General features: G+C 37.9%; 1 long non-coding RNA gene across 1 annotated transcript; it reads left to right on the top strand.

The window, feature by feature from the left end:
- The first annotated feature begins 9,201 nt into the window (after positions 1-9,201).
- LOC142164363 (uncharacterized) lies at positions 9,202-12,515 on the top strand. Its single transcript, XR_012695141.1, has 3 exons — positions 9,202-10,007; positions 11,311-11,369; positions 12,267-12,515. It is a non-coding gene; the product is annotated as an uncharacterized LOC142164363 (long non-coding RNA).
- The last annotated feature ends 4,118 nt before the right edge of the window (positions 12,516-16,633 follow it).

The following is a 16,633-nucleotide window of genomic DNA, read 5'->3' as shown; positions in this document are numbered from 1 at the left end:
GGTTAGAATAAGAAAACAAAGAAGAAAGGTCAAGTGAATATTTCTGGTGTATGTCCAAGACCATTTATTTCTCATTCTCTTCTACTAAAGGTTGCAAATGTGGAAAGGTGGACGGGGGTTTGAACTCTTCTTTCATTGCTTCACATTCAACCACATTCTTATTTTCAATCATCTCAGTTGAATCAGAGTCCTATTGAACAGTGGACAACTCTCTCTGTGGATGCTCTTCCTTTTGAGTAGGCTCATTCTCACAAGGTATCTCCTCAATATATTCACCATCACAACGCAATGAGTTTTCTGAAAGTATACTTACTAATTGACTCACTCGCGTTGTTAGGTTCTTAATAGCTTTATCATTTTGTATAAACCTTTCTTCAACACTATTCATGAACCTATTAATAAGCGCTTCTAAACTACCATTATCCTCTTGAGGTGTTTGTCTCACTTTGCTTTCATTCCAGTCATAATAAGGGAATTCATCCCAACCAGAGTCAGAGTTGTGCCCATATGAATCCTCATACATGTACGAACTAGAAACAGAGTGAGACTCCTCAAAATACGAACCATAGGAAGAATACATACCTGCTTGACAGTTAGCCCGTAGATGATTTCCACCGCATTTAAAACACATAACCGACCGCCGATAATGTTCAGCTGCTAACTATTCAAATATTTTCTTAGGCTGGTTGTACTCCATCTTCACAACATTTAGAGTTCAAAATCTACAGTATCTTCTCTAACTTGTTAGGTACTACAAAAAAAATCTTGAAAAGAAGTTAACTAATAAAGGAAATAAAATAGAAAAGGAAAAAGAAAAGAAAAGAAAAAATAAATAAATAAAACCTAATTCCTAAATTAGCACCAAAAACTATTTCAAACACTATTGATTGCCAATCCTCGGCAACGACGCCAAAATTTGACGAGCACAAAACACACATAAATAATGCTCACAAGTCAAATATAATATAGTATAATATCGTATCCACATGGATTTGATTTAAACAGTATTCTTGTATTTTCTAGCTTGATTGGTATTCAAGATGATCAACAATTGAAATTTATATAATTTCTAACTGCAATTAACTAAGAATCTAAAGTTATTGTCTAATGAAAATCGTAACAAAGGTAAGCAAGGTAGTAATCAATGGGAAAAGATAAGGGTTGATAGGATAGGTGCAAGATAATTGTTTTGGATCTAACTCTAGGTAATTCACTTCTAATATTTAAGTGAGTCTATCGAATTCACTCAATTATTAGTTCAACGGTCAGCAAAATCTCCTCTCTCGATTTAGTCTTAACCTCACAAGATGAACCAATTTAAGCACGTGAAGATATGCAAGAATGCGTAGTGGATTGGTTTTTAGGAGAACCTCTCTCATTTATCCTCCTAACTAGGTTTAATGAAAGATTCAACTAGTCTCTCTCGATTACTAAGAAGCATTAAAGAACTCAACCAATAATATAATGCAACGATATCACAAGTTATGCCTCTCTCGATTACATGAACTAGTGAGTATAGATGCAATAATTAAATCATCCAAAAATGCTTCAATACATAAAACTAGAGTTATAATCCACAAGCAATCATCAATATACCAAATCCATCAAACCCTAAAGAGAACAACTCCATAGATATAGAGAAATTCATCACAAATAAAATTACAGTAGAGGAAAACATAAAATCAATCCAAACTCGGGTCTTGAGTGAGGACGGAATGATGAAATCCTTGTGCTCGTATCCTTCCAACTCCTCCTTAGCCTCCTTAGGTCGAATATGTGTCAAAAGTCTAGAAAATAATATTTTTCCATGTATTTATACCAAGTAGGGTCGGGCCCAGATGAAATCATCTTCTCCTAGACGAAATTAGATTTTCACTCTATAAAGATTATACAGGTGCGCCGCATGTGATGACGCGCCATGCAGGGTATTAGTGGGGAAATTCAGAGAGTTAATTTTGACAGGCAGTAGAGATTCGGGCAGCGTGGCACCCTACGCGCCGCGGTTGTGGACTTTTCTCAGAGTACGGACTGAATCTCGATTTTTGACGTCCAGTCTTGGTCCTCGACCCCCGAATACGATCCCGACTTAATCCCTTGGGATTTTACTCATACTTTAAAGCTCCCAATCACTCAAATTCATTCCATAACATCTACATAGCTCGAAATCACTCCTACAAGGCATAAGACACACAATAAGTGTAAAACACTATCAATTAGAGCTCAAAAGGAGTAAAGTACAGTAAATTAGAGTGCAATAAGCGACTAAAACATGAGATTATAGCCTACCATCAGGAACTAGTCCATAGTGGAGAAGTTGTTTATCACAAGAGTATTAGAAGAACACGAAGACATTACAATTCCCAAAATCAACCAAACTTCTGTATTGAATGAATTGGATGAAGTATTTAGAGTCTCCGTTGTTTCCTTGCATTCTTCTCTCCAAAGGTTGCTCCAAAATCCAAGATACCTTGTTTTGAGACGAGCTAGGCTTCATATAGGTCAAAAGGAGTCGCCTCCAAATTTACCAAAATAGGCCTGGGTAAAGTTCCCGAAAGCAGTTGTGCGCGGACGTGCACCTGGAGATATGACCGCGCACATGGACGTGCACCCCTGGCAGTACACTGCGTCACTTGCGCGCTCAAGTGTGAACTGGGGGTCTCTCATGCGCGGTCACACACCTGGGGTTTCCTCCTGCTCAACTCTTTTTCCTCCCACTAAGTGTACTATTTGTTTATTGATCCCCGAACACGACCCCGGCTTAATCCCTTGGGCTTTTACTCAGACTTCAAAGCTCCAAATAGCTCGAATTAGCTCCAAAACATCTACATAACTCGGAATCGCTCCTACAAGGCATAAAACACACAATAGGTGCAAAACACTACCAATTAAAGTTCAAACACAAATAAAGTGCAGTGAATTAGAGTGACATAAGCGACTAAAACAAGATATTATTACCTACCATCAACACCCCACACTTAAACCATTACTCTTCCATGAGGAATCAAACTACACTTCATATAGACACGCCCCATTTTCAACAACTCTCATAACTCATCATATCAAGAATATTTAAAACAGATTAAGCATAATACCGTAACATTCTCGCCTCAAGATTTGACACAAAAGCACCACACACTTTTCATAACCCGCTCACTTACTCTAACACAGAGGTCAATGGCATTACCTTTTCTTCATGAATCAAGTGCCCTCACACAACAATAGAGAGTAGTTCCATACATAGTGAAATTTAAGAACAATTAGGAACTCCAAATAGAATGAATTCACTCACTCTCAGAAACAACATTCATGTGCCACAAAAGACGTGACATAGGCTTGCCCTTAGTGTACTACTTTACTAATTGAGCTCATTCAGTCGAGGATCAAGTAGGACTTTGATTGGTTGTAATGTAGGCTGCAGGATGGGTAGGATACATTTAGATATAAGAGTGACTACACCTCCTAAGCATTTTAATACATATACTTAACTATTCAAAACCCCACACTTATGTCAAACCATAACTCCACCTTCACATCAATATACATTAACTACCTACTTCTTTAAGCACTATTACATCAAGTTTCCATTATCAAGGAACATTTTTCACAACACAATAACTATATTTTTTTCTTTTCTTATTCCATTCAAGTGGCTCTTACTTTTTCAAGACATTGCACCTTTCTCCTTATTTTAATAGTTCCACTCAAAATCCAATCTAACCACCCACACTTCAACTTTTACAAAGTTCATAACCATTTCAAGTGCTCACAAGAGGTACAAAGTTTAAATAGATGGTCAATTCAAATAAATGGGTAAAGCTTGTAATGTGGTTGCCAAAAAAACAGGATTACATGCTCAAAAGGGTTAACTACGACACATAACAATTAGGTGGGTAATAGCATATATCTGGCTCAACAAAGAAATGACTATATCACTTTCAAGACTGAGTAAAACTACTATTTCGCATTGCACACACACGAGGCAAGTTCAAGACATCAAATGCAATGCACAGAATATATGAAACCTCAAACACATATGGCACATAAATCACTCAGGATTGGACTATCAGGACACTCTAGTCAAAGCAGTTAAGCAAAGTTAAGATCATCCAATTTAAGGTACTAATACATGAGTCAAAAACTGAGCCTAAGCGTCACAACTAAAGCGCTTACTATTCTTAAGGCACAATAAAGTCAAGAGATATTGCTTTCATTTAAAATCACAGCACAAGGTTTCCTACTCCTAAAAAAAACTACTACTAACTACTCCCGATTCAAATAAAACCCTTGAAAAAGAACCGCGGCACAAAGAAAAACCAAGAGGGACTTGTTATACTACCTAACAAAAGAAAATCTTTTTGTCTTTTTCCTTTCGACTTTAATCCCTCAAGAAACCTATCGATAATATCCATTGTCGGAAAAAATTTGAAAGTTAAAAATTTTTCAAATTTTTCTATCTCCAACTACTACAAATAACAATATACATACATACATGCATACATACAAATATCCCCCACCCTACACTTTAAGTTGTGGCATGTCCCCATGACACACAATTAAAAAGCATGAGGTAAAGGAAACTTTCCTGAATATCTAGTCGGGGTCTGAGTCAAAGTCGGGCTCCATTCCTCGCGCCCGAACAAATGCACACATCCATGCAGATAGATTCTTCTCAGCTTTTTTGGGGTACACCCTATACTTAACTTTCTCTCTTCTTGCAGCCTTCTCTTTCGATCCCTTCACTTTCCACTCAATACTTGCAGCTGGTTTTCCTTTTTGCACCCCCTTTTCTACATCCATCTTGAAAATCACAGTCTCCTCATCCACTCTAAGCATGAGTTTCCTCTCATGTATATCTAATATTGCTCTGCCTATCGCTAAGAATGGTCTTCCTAGGATGAGGGGGATCTCTTTATTTTTCTCTAAATTCACCACTATAAAATCCACAGGAAATACGAACTTATCAACCCGAACTAACACATCTTCCTCTATCTCCTCGGGCATTAAAGTCATTTGGTCTGCCAACTACAATGATATTGGTGCAGAACGTATCTCTCCAATATCCTTCTCCAGTTTTCTGTAAATAGATAGAGGCAATAAATTAATTGAGGCACCAGAATCACATAAAGACTTATCAAAATTAATAGTTCTAAAGAGCAAGGTATAGTAAAACTCCCTGGATCTCCACACTTTTGTGGGAGTTTATTTTTGCAATATCATACTACAATACTCTGTGAGCTTGACCACTGAGGTCTCTTAGACTTTCCTCTTCTTCGTAAGGATCTCTTTCAAGAATTTAGCATAAGAAGGCATTTGTGAGAGCACTTCTGTGAATGGTAAGTTCACATGAACCTGTTTCAGCACATCCAGAAATATCTCAAACTGCTTGTCCAGCTTTTCTCTACTTAGATTTTGAGGGAAAGGTAGCGCAGGCATATGCTTGCTCTCCTCATGTTCGTCCCTTCTCGATTTTTTTCCTTCTTCTTTTTCTCAGCTTTTATCGGGCCTTTCTTATTCTTGTCGTCATCACTTTTCAGCTACTCCCATCTTTCTTTTTCATGTTTCATATCTTTTTGGATCGGGTGGGGTCTTTCAAAGTTGCCCACTTTTCAAGGTTACAACATTCCCTATTTCTTTGGGATTTCTTTCAGTATCAACAGGGAGAGTTCCTGGAGCCCTCTCACATAATATTGTTGTAATCTGTCCCACTTGTTTCTCTAAATTTCGAATTGCTGCCCCTTGTACTTCAAATCTTTCATCTATTTTCACAATGAAGGCCTTCATGAGATCTTCTAGACCAGGCTGATTGGGCTGTTGAGGTTGAAATTGCTGCCTCGACTGATTCATAAAACCATGAGCTCATTGTCCCTGAAATCTAGGGTTATTTTGTTTCCATGCATTACCGGTACCCCCAGGTGAACTTCATAAAAAATCGGGGTGCTTCTGACCCAGTGCATTAAAATTATAATTTCCCGCAACATTCACTTCCTCCGTTGAGGCTTGACACTATGAGTAGGGTGTCCTCTTGGACATATATCACAGGCTGTATGGGGCTCACTTTGTATCGATGCTAAGGTCAACTTTCGTATTTCTTTAGCCATAACATCAAGTTGCACCTGCACAGATGTATTAGCGTCAACTTGGTGAACACAAGTTAATCTTTTTCTTTCAGCACTCTCAGAGGGCCACTGATTAGCATCTTCAGATAAATCATCAAGAATTATAACTATTTCCTCTGGAGTCATCTTCGTCAAAGGGCCTTCAGTTACATTGCTCAATGTTCTACGCGAGGCCGGTGTCAATCCATCCCAAAAGTCCTAGAGTTGCATCCAGAGTTCAATTACACTATGTTGACACTTCCTAACAATCTCCTTAAACCTCTCCCATGTTTTAAAAACAGTTTAAGTCTCTTTCTGGTAGAAGTTATGGATTTCTCTTCAAACTTATCCATCTTAGCTGAGGAAAAATATTTATTAAGGAATTTTCTGGTCATCTCTTCCCATGTTCTGATCGATCCCATGGGCAAGCTTTGAAGCCACTGCTTTGCTTCATCTTTAAGTGAATAGGGGAATGCCTTTAAGTACACTGCATCTTGTGACACCCCATTGTATTGAAAGGTGTTCATAATTTCTTCGAAGTCCATTAGATGTGTTTTGGATCATCATTCATCTTTCCTCTAAAAACACAACAATTCTGAATGGTTGAAGCAATCCTTGCTTCAACTCGAAATTGTTGGCTGTAATTGGAGGTGGCCTAACACTTGATAAGCCTTGATTGTAGACCGGTTTAGCATAATCGCCCAGGCATGGGAGCTATATTCCCGAACTGTTCTGCAACCAAGGGTTGATTTTGAGCAATTCTCCGGTCCCTCTCTTTTTCATAGATAATCTATGCATGTCTAATAGTTGCTTCCTCAGCATCCCATGCAGCTTTTTCTCATTGTTGGGCTGCTTCTATTGCACCAAAATCTACAATATCATCACCGTTTCCAGCCATAGTTTCTTTGGTTGAGAATTGCCCAACCTTTTCAAACGTATCTGTGAGATTTCTTTCCTTCCTTAGCTGTCGCAGTTGTTTTTCTATCTTTGGCTTGTATGGTAGAACTTCTTTCGCAGAAGCTCGAGTCATGCACCAATCTTAACCTGTAACCTGCGCACAGTCAATAAACACCAAACGTAAAAAGAGAAAATAGAAATAAAAGGAAAAAAAATTCCCGAATTAGCACTACAAACTATTTCAAGCACTATTGATTGCCAATCCCCGACAACGTCGCCAAAATTGGACGAGCGCAAAATACACACTTAAATTCTGTTTGCTAATCAAATATAGTATAGTATAATATCTTATCCACAGGGATTGGATTTAATAGTATTCTCGTAGTTTCTAGCTTGGTTGCTATCCAAGATGATCAACAATTGAGATTTATAAGATGTCAAACTAAAATTAATTAAGAATATAAAGCTATTGACTAATGACAACCGAAATAAGGAATAAGCAAAGAACGTTATCAATGGGAGAAGATAAGGAGTGACCGCGCACCCCTGGCTGTACACTGCGTCACTTGCGCGCTCAAGTGCGCACTGGGGTTCTCTCATGCGCATATGCACACCTTGGTTTTCCTCCTGATCAAACTTTGATTTTTGACGTCCATACTTGGTGCTCGAACCCCGAACATGATACCGACTTAATACCTTGGGCTTTTACTCAGACTTCAAAGCTCCAAATAGCTCGAATTAGTTCCACAACATCTACATAGCTCAGAATCACTCCTACAATGCATAAAACATATAATAAGAGCAAAACACTACCAATTAAATCTCAAACACAAATAAACTGTAGTGAATTAGAGTTCAATAAGCGACTAAAATACAATATTATAGCCTATCATCAGGGGTGTCCTCGGACGAATGCGAGAAGGCCCAACAACAATTCATGTAGTACCTATCTAGTCCGCCTTTACTCTTAAAACCTAAAGACAGAGAGACGTTCCATGTGTACCTGGCCTTGTCAGAGAGTGCCATAAGCTCCGTCCTAGTTTGAGATGAACAAGGTAAATAACACCATATATATCATGTTAGTATATCACTAGTAGACACGGAAGCGAGGTATCTACAACTAGAAAAGCTAGCTCTGGTCCTCGTGATGGCATCTCACAACCTCATCTTGTAACAACATTCTCATTACAATAATTTTGCACAAGCCTGAACTCTCAGGTCAAAGTTAGCCAAATAGGCTATAGAACTTAGCGAATATGATATAGTATTCCAATAATAGGACAGCAATCAAATCACAAGTTCTAGTTGATCTCATAGCTAAATTTAGTATAAATATTTAACCCGAAGCTGACAAAAATTACTTATTATTACAAGGAAAACTCAACAAGGAATTATGACCATTTATATAGATTGATCAACCAATATTAGGGGATCCGGACTTGGTATAGTGCTGCTATCACCCGACTGCGAAATAATCTACCAATATATACATTGTGAATTCAAATTTATTAACAACTAAGTTGAGTATGAATATCTTATTGCAGGATTTAACCTGGCTTGCAACTTTGGAAGCTAATGACGCTTGGTCAGAATTGATTCCCAATCAGTCGCTATAACACTAGGAACCAAAAAAGCAAGCTTACCTATAACAAATGGAAGGTATTATCAATCTCTTTCAATAGGTCAAAATCAAATAGGTAGCGCAGGAAAAAAAATCAAGATGTTGATGCCCTCGCCTATATAAATTCTTCTATCCAAACGACCGGCATCAAAGTAATCTCGATCGTGCACCTTGAACATCCAGCCATTGGCAGTGAGGTCACTCATATTTATAACATAAGTTTAACACTAGATTGGCCAAACCTTATTGCCTTATCGTCCAACTAACAAGACAGTGGCCTGGAGCCTCCAGATAAAATAAGCAAGATATTGTATCGTAGATGATAAACTCTACTGGCGCTCATTCGTTGGCCCATTTCTAAGGTGTATGGGGCCACAAGATGCCTCGTACATGCTCAAGAAAATCTATGAAGAGCAGTTCAAAAACTATTCGGGAAGCAAAAGCTTGGCCAATAGCCAACAATAAGGAGAGACACACAAACAATGGTAAAAATGTGACAAATTCTAGAGACATGCCAACTATTTATGTTCCATCCAAACCTCTACATTCCATCTTCTTATCATGGCCATTCATGAAATGAGGAATGAACTTAGTGGGCAAGCAACCATAGGCCCCAGGGCAATTATGCAACAGGCTAGCACTAACCGACTACTTTTCTAATATGTATCAAAGATGGAGCTTTTTCCTAGATAAAAGAAACTGACATGATTAGTTTTGTTTGGAAAATTATAATTTACAGGTTTGGATTACCAAAGTAGATTATATGTGACAACGGATTACAATTCATTGGAAGTGAATTTCGTTCTCTTTGTAGAGATAGGATAATTCTACTAAATTCTCAACACCCAAATATCCTAAATCCTTCGTACAAGCTAAGTCAAAAAGTAAAAAAAAAAATTCACTCCAAAGAAGCTGATTGATAGGGCTAAAGGCAAATGGGCCTTCAAATTTTCCAAGGTACTATGGGATGCCAAGCGACCACATCTACTTGAACAGGTGAAACTCCTTGCTCCCTAATTCACAAAGCCCAAGCCTTGCTAATGGTCGAAGTCAATCTACAAAGCCCTAAGATCAAATCAAAGAAGCCTTGAAGGCAGGACTAGACTTCGCGGGCAAAAAGAAGCACACCTTTAGATCACTACTTACAAAGGAAAAGTTGCTCGCTATTACAACATGAACGTACAAGCCAAAATATTCAAGCTAGGGGATTAGGTCCTCAAGCATGTGTTGCCACACACATGACGCATCATCCAAAAAAATAGGATTCAATTGGGAAGACTCATATCAGATCATCATAGCAGTCAGATAAGGAGCATACAAATTTTGCAGGACTGAAGATACAGAGCTTCTAAGAAACTAGAACGCTCGATACCTGAAGATATATTACTTTTGAGGTAATATTTACAACTACACAATTCATTTACTTCCTATAATATATGTACTGTTGAAGAAAAAAGTCTCACATGGAGTCCTACAATGCCAAAAGAAACCTAGATCCAACATTTTGAAGATCTAAATAAGCAATCAGAGAATGCACCAATGAGCTACAAAATATCCCGGTCACAGGATGTATTCAAGAGTTTGACCACTCAGCCTCAAGCCTGACTATACTCAAACTAGGGAACTCATACATAACCCAACAAGAAAAATATATTATCAAAGAAATATTTCAAAGCAACTCTAATGGGACCAACTCCCACAAGGCATTTTGATGTAATAGCCATGAGGGACCGAAAACGTTTATAGCCTAGTGTGACCGATCTATGTGTTCACTTTAACTCCATACTGCAGTGATCCAACCAGTTATTTTACGTTCTAGGAACCCCATTCCATATTTGAGACTTTTCATTGGTTTATTTCATTTTTATGAATTGCGGGTATGGGTGGTTCTTGTCCCGAAAAATTTGGGGCAATTAGGAACACTTAATTCCTAACTAGAGGTTTAAAGTTAATAGAGTTGATTTAAAAGTTTTAATAGGTTCATATAATAATTTTAGACTCGTACATATGTTCCATTTAGCACTCGGGAGGCTCAGGTGTGATTTGGACATATCTTGTGAAAGTTGGAACTTTAAAAATTCAAGAAAGTTCATAATTTGGTTTGGGTCATGATTCTTAGTTATGATGTTACCGTATTTGTTTTGAGCCCTTGGATAAGTTTGTGTAGGATATATGGCCTAGTTAGATTTAATGGATGGGATCCTGAGGGCTCAAGGTGAGTTTTAGGGTGTCTGAAGGATGATTTGGGATGCAAAGAGCTGTAGAAAATTGCAGCAACAATTGATGCTAAGGTGGACGCTTCACATCTACCCTTTGTAGGAGACAAAAGGGAAAGCGACATGGGACGTGACGTGTCCAGGCTGGCGCCAAATGCATGGGAAAAGTTTTAGCTTTCTTATTTAAGATCCCATTTCATACGTAAACTTTATTTTGTCATTTTGGGAACTACACAATGCGGTTTTGGAAGAGTTTTGAAGAAGATTGCATCTACATCATTAGAGTATGGAATACTAACCTAGATCTATGATTATGACTTAAATAAATGAGATCTAACTTTTATTTGGGTTTTGACCTTATGGAGCTAGGGTTAACTTTTGTTGGCTTTTAAGATTTGATTAAAGATTGTAGCTTTATCATTTGGAGTTAATTCCTATAGCTTTATTTGACCTCGTTGAGTATTCTTTGGCTGGATTGTAGGCATTTGGAGGCTGATGATAGAGGAAAAGGCATTTTGGAAGATTGAAGCTTACTTTAAGGTAAGTATTATAGCTAATCCCGACTTTAGAGACAAGCGTGTATGCGGGTACCATAGTTTATTTATGCCCGAGGTAGTTCTTAGGCTTTTCTATGCGTTGTTTGATTACATGCTTCTACTTGTTGGATATTTCATCTGTTGTATGACTATTTGAGCATCTTATCTATGCTAGAACAATTTTATAGGCTTCATTCACATTTTAATATAATATTTATAAATTTCATGTACTTGCCTTACATGGTAAAACTGCATAGTTATAAATTGTCCTCTTATATGCACCATGCTAGCATATAGATAGTTCTCATTATTCAAATGAGTTTGTTTGGCTATGTAGATTCATGCTCCTGTGTTGAGGCATCTATTTGGTCGTGTGAATTTATATTCCTGTATTGAGATGTTTGTTTGGACATATGGATTTACGTTCCAATTGCGTATGGATATGCATTCCTCCTTCTTGAGTCACTGAACACTAGAACTCGATTAGCAGTGCGCGAGCCACGTCTGTATACAAATGGATTTGTATTAGTTTTTGTATAAAGTTAGAGCCTTTATCTTGCATAGACATTGTAGACTCTTGTTGATACACACCTTGTGAATGCTACTTGATGAATATTCCCTTTATATGCGATTCTGATGCTTTAATACATGTATTGATCATAATACCAGAAGGAAGAAGTATTATTTCTTATTATTTAATTGTGCTTAGTAGATATGCTATTCCTTTTTATTTCTTCTATTATTTCCCATGATTATAGACTGTACATGTTTATGAAAAGTGTGTATTCTCGTCAAAACCTCACCACTACATAGTCTGGGTTAGACTTGATACATTTAGAGTACCCTTGTATTTTATACTCATAATATATTTATGCATATTGTGGTGTTGATACTGATTCAGGTATGAGTGGGACCCAAGAGGGAGCTCAGTAGCTAATTACCTGAGAGACTTGAGGTAAAATTGGATATCCGTCCGCAACACCTTGGAGTTACTTTCTTGTTCAGAGAGTAATGTATTCCAGAGATTTATGTCTTATGTTACTCTTAGAGCTCATGACATTGTGACAGTAGTTCCTCGGAGTGTTTATGATTGATTCCACACATATTATTAGATTTGAATTATATTTATGGTTGATTCCACACTTATTATTAGATTTGAATTAGTATTTATGGTTGATTCCACACTTATTACTAGATTTTAATTTATGTAATGATAATAGTTCTATTTATGACTAATCTTAGTTTTACGCTTTATATTTGGGTTTTGCTTTAGTTGGTTTTCCTAGTGGGTTGTATTAGGTGCCATCACGACCTGGCAGTATTTTGGATTGTGACAAGTTGGTATTAGAGCCTAGCTATCACATGTCTCACAAGTCATGAGCATATCTAGTAGAGTTTTGTGGATCGGTATAAAGACATCTATACTTATCTTCGAGAGACTACATGGCATTTAAGAAACTTTTTATACTTATCTTCAAGAGGCTATATGGAATATAGGAAACTTCCCTTCCTTTCTATGTTTATTATACGACCTTGTTTTCTCTTGAGGTCTAAATCTTTACTCTTCTATTCTATAGAAAATAATGAGGACACGTACATCGATAGATGATGAGCAAGAATCGATAACCCAGGCTGAAACTAGGAGAGGTAGGGTCTGGGCCAAGGCTAGAGTTTATACTAGGGCACATACAGTACTACCGGTGAGAGTTAGAGCATCTACAACTACTCGTGGTCGTACCAGAGCTTCTTCTATTGAGCCACTAATAGCCTAGTGGTCGACTAGGTTCTAGATCATATTGATTCGCCAGGTTCAACATAGGTTCCCGAGGGTTTTATGGCTGCTCTAGTGGTTTAGGAGACCAAGGTTCGGATTTTGAGTTACTTTGAAGATTTGGCACAGGCGGGGATAATTCCTACGGTTCTAGCTACCTCTCAGGGTGAAGGATGAGCCTAAACCCCAACTATTCACACCTTAGAGCAGGTTACTACTACATTTCATTATTGGAGTTCCCACTATTCCACCCGTTGGGGTAGTTGATCCTATTGTTGCAGTACAGCCAGAGGTTAGGCCCGCTATGTTTGTTAAGGACCAAAAAATAATTTATCAGTTTGTTAGAGCCTTACATTTTGATAGTGATCCCATAATTAATGCCCGAGTTCTTAGACATATGTCCCGAGATTTGTGCAATTTGGGTCTTGTGAAGACCAATGGAGTTGATTTCACTACTTTACTATTAAGAGGGACAACCACGAGATAGTGGCAGACTTATGAGTAAGATATGCCAACAAGGTCCCTTCGTCTCACTTGGACTCAATTTTAGATTTACTCTTGGAGAGGTTCATCGATCTCACTAGAAGGGATGAGCTACGAGGTCTGTTTTGAGTATCTCTGCTAGGGAGGCATGACAGTTATAGAGCATGAGATGAGATCTATAGATTTATCTCAATATGCAGCTTTTCTAATCCCCACCGAGACTAAGAAGGTGAGGAGGTTTATTAATTGGCTTAATATTGGCATTAAGATTAGTATGGCTCGAGAGACTAAGTCACAAACTACCTTTGGTCAAGCTGTGGGGATAGAATGATGGATTTATCCTATCCATAGGTAGGATCCATAGGAGGGTGAGGCTAAGAAGCCTTGCGGTACAGGTAGATTTAGTGGTGGCTCTTCAAGGGGCAAGGGTCATTTTGATAGATGCCATTTTGATAGAACAATTCATTCATCACTTCAGACTTCTAAAGGTACTCTAGTCAGTAATGGTTCTCACGGTACTCATTCGGGGCCATCACCTTATATTGCCCTCTTACATATGATTTTTACCGTGGCTATTCTGGTCACTAGGGGCATACTAAATCCCAACAACTTGTTTCATTTAGGGGTTATTTCAAGTTTTTAGACTTCCGGCATGTTAAGAAGAATTGCCCTAGATTGCAGTGTTGTATGCATCAGTAGGGTACTTAATCTATGATTCCAGCTCCAGTTTCTATACTGCTTGTCTAGTCAGCTAGAGGTGGAGGTTAGGTGGGTAGAGGTTTCCCTAAAGGTAGATGACAGACAAGTGGAGGTAATTCTTGTTGCTCTGCATTTTCGGGGTAGGCCTGAGGCAGTGGCGTCTGGTGTAGTTGTTACAGGTATTTTTTCAGTTTGTCATAAAGATGCTTCAATGTTATTTGATTTGGGTTCTATGTATTCCTATGTGTCATTATATTTTGGATCATATTTGGGTATGTCTTGTAATTATTTTTTTATGTTCTTGTTTATGTGTCTATGTCTGCTGGAGATTCAATTTGTGGTTGATCGGGATTATCCATTGTGTTTTGTTACTATTAATGGGTATGATACAACAATTGATCTATTATCATTGGATATGGTGGATTTTGAGGTGATTCATGGCTTTAATTGGTTGTCCCCGTAATATGGTATCTTGGATTGTCACGCCAAGACTAGGACATTAGTTATGTCAGGATATCCTATACTAGAGCGGAGAGGGTCACTTGGTCATTGTATGAGTAGGGTGATTTTATTTTTGAAATCTCAGTGTATGGTTGAGAAAAAGTGTATAGTGTACTTGGTTTTCATTTGGAATACTATTGCACATGTTCCTTCCATGGATTCAGTGTCAATGGTGAGAGAGTTACATATGTGTTCCCTATGGCTCTACTGGTTATGACACTAAATAAGGATGCTAATTTTGGTATTGATTTGGTACCAGGTACTCATCCCATATGTGCCCACCCTACCATATGGCTCCAAGTGAGTTGAAGAAGTAGTTGCCAGATTTGCTTGATAAGTTAGTCGTTAGACTTAGTATTTATCCTTGGGGTGTACTAGTATTGTCCGTGAAGAAGAAGGATGGTACTATGATGATGTGCATTGATTATAGATAGTTCAATAAGGTTACCATCAAGAACAAGTATCCATTATCTCGTATTGATGATTTTTTTATTAGCTTCAAGGTGCTATGGTGTTCTCCGAGATTAACTTGACATTAGGTTATCATCAGATAAAGATTAGGGCTTCAGATATCCCAAAGATAATTTTTATGACTCATTATGATCATTATGAGTTCTCGGTGATGTTATTTTGTTTGACTAATGCGCCAGTAGCATTTATAGATTTGATGAACCAAGTGTTCAAGCTTTATTTGATTTTTTTGTAATAGTGCTCATTGATGACATCTTGGTTTACTCTCGTAGTAGAGAGAAGTATGAGACATTTGAGGATAGTGCCTAAGACTTTGAAGGAGAAGCAACTTTATGCTAAGCTCTCAAAGTGTGAGTTTTGGTTGGACTCGGTAACATTTTTGGGTCACATAGTGTCTGCTGATGATATTAAGGTTGATTATAAGAAGATTAAGGCAGTTCAGAATTGGACTAGACATACTACAGCTACAAATATTTGGAGTTCTTGGGTTTTACATGCTATTATTGTCATTTTGTTGAAGTTCTCATTCATTGCAGCTCCATTCAGTAGGTTGACTCAGAAAGGTGTTCCTTTTAGATGGTTTGATGTGTGCAAGGAGAGATATCAGAAGCTCAAGAATGTTTTGACTATAGCCCCAGTGTTGTTGTTCCTACAGGTTTAGGGTCATACACGGTGTATTGTGATGCTTCACGCATTGTTTTTGGTGGTGTATTGATATAACAATGATTGCCTATGCATCAAGGTAGTTAAAGCCTCATGAGAAGAATTATCCAGTTCAAAATTTGAAGTTGGCAGCTATTGTGCATGCACTCAAGATATCGAGGCATTACTTATATGGTGTATCATGTGAGTCTATACTGATCATCGTACTCTTCAGCACTTGTTCAATCAGAAGGATTTGAATTTGAGGCAATAGAGATGGTTGAGTTGCTTAAGTATTATGATATCACTATCTTGTATCATTCGAGTAAGGTGAATGTGGTAGTGGATGCCTTTAGTAGAAATGTTGAGAGTATGGGTAGTTTGGCATTTATTCCAGCTGAGGAGAGGACTTTGGCTATGGATGTTCTGAACATGGCCAACAGATTTGTGAGGTTTCATAATGCTGAGCCTAGTAGAGTTCTTGCTTGTATTGCTGCAAAATTATTATTGTTTGAGTGCATTAAGGCTCGTTATATGATGATCCCATTTGTTAGTGCTTATGGTCACAGTGAAATGAGGTGTTCCAAGAATTTCATAATTAGAAATGATGGTGTCATGCGGCTCTAGGGTCGGTTTTGTGTTCCTAATGTTGATTTTTAAGGGAGTTGATACTTGAGGAAGCACACAGTTCATGGTATTCT

The sequence above is a fragment of the Nicotiana tabacum genome, chromosome 9 (assembly GCF_000715075.1).
Source record: "Nicotiana tabacum cultivar K326 chromosome 9, ASM71507v2, whole genome shotgun sequence".
Classification (NCBI taxonomy): domain Eukaryota; kingdom Viridiplantae; phylum Streptophyta; class Magnoliopsida; order Solanales; family Solanaceae; genus Nicotiana; species Nicotiana tabacum.
This window is presented reverse-complemented; position numbering and strand designations above follow the sequence as displayed.